Source organism: Triticum dicoccoides, unplaced genomic scaffold (genome assembly GCF_002162155.2).
Source record: "Triticum dicoccoides isolate Atlit2015 ecotype Zavitan unplaced genomic scaffold, WEW_v2.0 scaffold122021, whole genome shotgun sequence".
Lineage (NCBI taxonomy): Eukaryota > Viridiplantae > Streptophyta > Magnoliopsida > Poales > Poaceae > Triticum > Triticum dicoccoides.
Window position 1 is genome coordinate 5,985 of NW_021185287.1, and position 4,133 is coordinate 10,117.

The window sequence follows — 4,133 nt, forward strand, 5'->3', positions numbered from 1 at the left end:
GTTAAAAAACCATTTTATTTTACTTGTTATGAAGTAATAACAAAAAACAAACAGTTAGATATCAATGATAACTTGTAAGCCATGGAGATAGACCAAATATGTTCTCTTCAGGTAAAAGACTTTTCTTTCACTGAAACTGATACTCATCCTTCAAAATTAACCGAATTAAATCTTAGTGGTTAGCAAGGGACTAGATGAAACAGCTATGTTTTGTCGGTTATGTTTAATCAGTTTACAGAGGGCATCATATCAAGGTGCAGGATTGGTACATGAGATATTCTCCACTACAATCAGGTAAAGTGTTAGAACAATTTGTATATCATATGGTGCAAGTCACATGAGGCCCACTGCTGCAAGGAGCACATCTGTCCCTCGGCGTTGCTTTAGCCGGTGCGACGCGGGGGGTGGGACGCATAGCGCACTGCAATTGGAGGCGCGGTGGGCTGGAGGCACCAGCGCCACATGAGGTTGAGCTGCAACCAGCAGCACAGAGAGCTGGGACCAGCTGATCCAGGAGTTGCAATCAGTGACACCGGAAGCTACGACGGGCAGCGCTCGAAGATTGTTTCTGCCGGCGTTGGTGGTAGCTGGAACTGGCTTCAGTGCATGCTGGAACCAGCGGCGCGATTTTCTGGAACCAGGAGTCGTCGGTGCTGGAAGCAGACTACAACGCCACCGAATGCTGGAACATCACTGCATTTTTGCTGGAACCAGCTCCGCGAATTGCTTGCACCATTGTCCCTCAGAGCTACAACTGTTTGCAGCGGTGCTGTGACGGGGTGTGATTGCGCGGCGGAAATGTTGGAACCAGCTCCGTGATTTGCTGGAACCTGCATTTCCGGGAGCTACAACAGGCATGCGGTGGTGCTGCAAGTGTGGCGGGGAGTGGCGAAAATGCTGGAAGAGGCACCATGATTTGCTGGAACCATTGTCCCCGGAAGCTGCAACAACACAAGACGGTGCTGCGGCGGGCGGGGTGGCACATTGATAAATACTGGAGCTGGCGCGGTCCAGTGCTGCAACCAGCGATGCAAGAAGCTTCGACGTCCCGCGAGGATGCTCTGATTGGGGCAAGAGGCTGCGGCGAACACGCCAGGGATGACGATTTGCTACAACAGGCTTCAATGCATCTACGACCGCGGTTGACCGATTGAGAGAAGGCGCGACGCCGGTGTGTAGGCCAGCGACAAGGAACAACATGTGGAGATGGGTGAGAATGTGCCCGCTGGCTGCGTCCGTTGGTTATTTTGCTGCCACTGGAGCTGGGGTCCGGCGAGAAGAGCGAGATACGCTCAGCATCTGAGCATGGAGGGGATTTTTTTTTTCTTCACAAACTGAAGCCAGCAAAACGACGCGCAAGGTGAATCAAACGCTCCTGCTCTCTCGCATCAAACAGCTGCGAGGCGACCGGCCCAAGTTTGGGCTGGCCGAGCAGCGCCTAGCACCGGCCTTCGAGAAAGCATATGATCCGAGCCGAGTTAGTTGGGACTTCTTTGAGGAGATCCTCCATAATAAAGGCTTTGAGGCTAGATGACTAGCTGGATGATGTAGCTGGTTATTAATATCAATGGGGAAGAGGGCCCCTTCTTTAGGAAGTACAGAGGAGCCCATTGTTTAATTTAGTCTCTCATGCCCTAGCTGCAGCGGCGGAGCTTGATCAGAATTATAGGAGGGGCTAATCCATGTAGGAGGGGTTATTCAACCAAAGATTGGGCAAAACACCATCATTTCTGTCTAATTATGTGCTAATAATATAAGAAAACTACACAAGCAGGAGGGGCCATGGCCCAGGTTGGCCCTAAGGAAGCTCCGCCACTGCCTAGCCGCCATGTTAGATGACGCGAAGGCAGACAACCATATCCCTGGGGTGGTTCCTTGTGGCCTCACCCATCTTCAATATGTGGATGATACACTTATCCTCATTAGAAATGCCCCTGTCAACATTGTTTTTTGATAAAGGATGGATTTTATTGATTTAAAATGAAGCATCAAGAGGAAACAAACACAATGAGCACACACCTGGTCTTTGCATAGCTAGGATGCATAAGCCAACACCAATGCACACACACAAAATACGCCGGCAAATAGCAAAGTCATATAATACCAAAGCTATGCATAGGCAAGGAAAAAAAACAAAAGTGATCAAATCTCTGCGCCACTCCATACGGTCTTCTAATGACTTTGTATCGAACCTATTTGCCCTGTTGTAAACCTCTGTCCACCCCAGCGTCAAGAAATTGGTTAATTGGTAAAGATACATGAATTTGGTGCCCCGCCCAAAAAAGAGACCCAAGTCCTAATAATCCCACTAAGTGGTGATTCAACATGGATTCTACATCTTGGAACCAGGCCAATTTGGGAGCGGCTTTGTGATAATGGAACCAACCAGCAAAAAGCATTAACGCTGCAAAAATCAATGGACCCTCAGTTTATGGACCGGCACAAGCTTTATTAGTTTTACCAGCGGCATCATAATAAACTAACATGTCTTTTTACTGGAGTACAACAGAGAAGTGGCACGCGCATATGTACAGATGATACTGTTAAACATCCAATATTATGGGCCGCCAAGAGTTATTCTTGGGCGCCACTTCTAGGAGATAGAGATAGTTTTTCTTTCCTGTTTAAGTTACATCTTATCTCCAATCTTCTGTAAACTCTTCCAGTTAGTCATCTAACCGTACGCTATGTAATCTCCTCGAGAGGTTTTCTCTCGCTATCAATATATAAGCACGCGGGCTCCCGTCCAGGGGGTTGAGACGCTTCGACAATACTTTACATGGTATACAGAGCAGGCCTTTCCATCGCATCTAGCTCATCTACCTCCATCGATCATCCCCATCGACCTTCATCGATCAACTCCATCGCCGCCATGTCCTCCTCCTTCGCTGTTCCCTCCTCCGGCCTAAACTACAACATCTCCGAGCCTCCCACCAGGACGAACTATGTTCTTTGGCGAGCTCAAGCCCGATCCCAAATACTGGGCGCCGGCTTGTATGGCTACGTCGACAAAACCATAGCTGAGCCTCCCAAGACAATCATCGCCAAGGATAAAGATGGCAAGGATCAGGAGATGCCAAACCCTGCCTATGCCCCCCGGCTAGTCCAGGATCAGCAAATCGTTGCCTACCTTCTCCGAAACCTCTCCAAGGAGGTCCTCGTCCAGGTGGCTTCGCTAGAGACCTCGCATGCAATATGGACGGCGCTCTCCAACATGTTTGCTGCGGTCTCCCTCTCTCGCGTCAACAATCTTCGTGCTGTCCTCACTAACGCCCAAAAGGGCACACAATCTGCCTCAACATACTTCGGCTATATGCGTTCCCTCTCTGACGAGCTCGCGGCGGCCGGCAGACCTCTTGGAGAGCCGGAACTCATCTCGTTCATCATCGCCGGCCTTGATATGGATTACCAGCCACTTATCTCCGCGCTTGATGTCCGCACCGAGCCCATCACGGCCGATCTCCTTTTCTCTCTGGTGGCCAATTTTGATCAGCGGGTCGAACTATACCACGGCAACAACGGTGGCGGGTTCAAATCCTCAGCGAACTCTGCTTCCCGAGGCAGGCAGGGAGGCAGAGGTGGCTATCGTAACCAGAAGAACGGCTCTGGCAACGGATCCCGTGGAGGCCCTGGCAGTGGCGGCCACTCTGGTGGCAGCGGTGGCCCTCCTGGTGGTGGCGGCGGCTACCAAGGGAGTGGTGGTGGCAGCGGCTACCATAGCAATGGTGGCGGCGGAGGCTACAGCGGCGGCTATCACCATAACAATGGTGGTGGCGGCTATCAGGGTGGTGGTGGCGGCGGCTACTATCACTCCTCCAACAACAATGGCAGCAACAACAATCAACGACCCCTCTCCAACAACAACCGGCGCCCCTTCCAAGGCTATGAGGGCTATGAAGGCAAGTGCCAAATATGTAAGAAAACAAACCACATTGCTAAGGATTGTGATTGGCGCTACGCCGATGACAACTCCCAGAAAAAGAAAATTGCAACTGCAACAGAAGGATCATATGGTGTCGATACCAATTGGTACATGGACACGGGTGCAACAAACCACATTACTGGAGAGTTGGAGAAGCTGACCATGCATGACAAATATCGTGGCCACGATCAGATCTACACCACCGCTAATG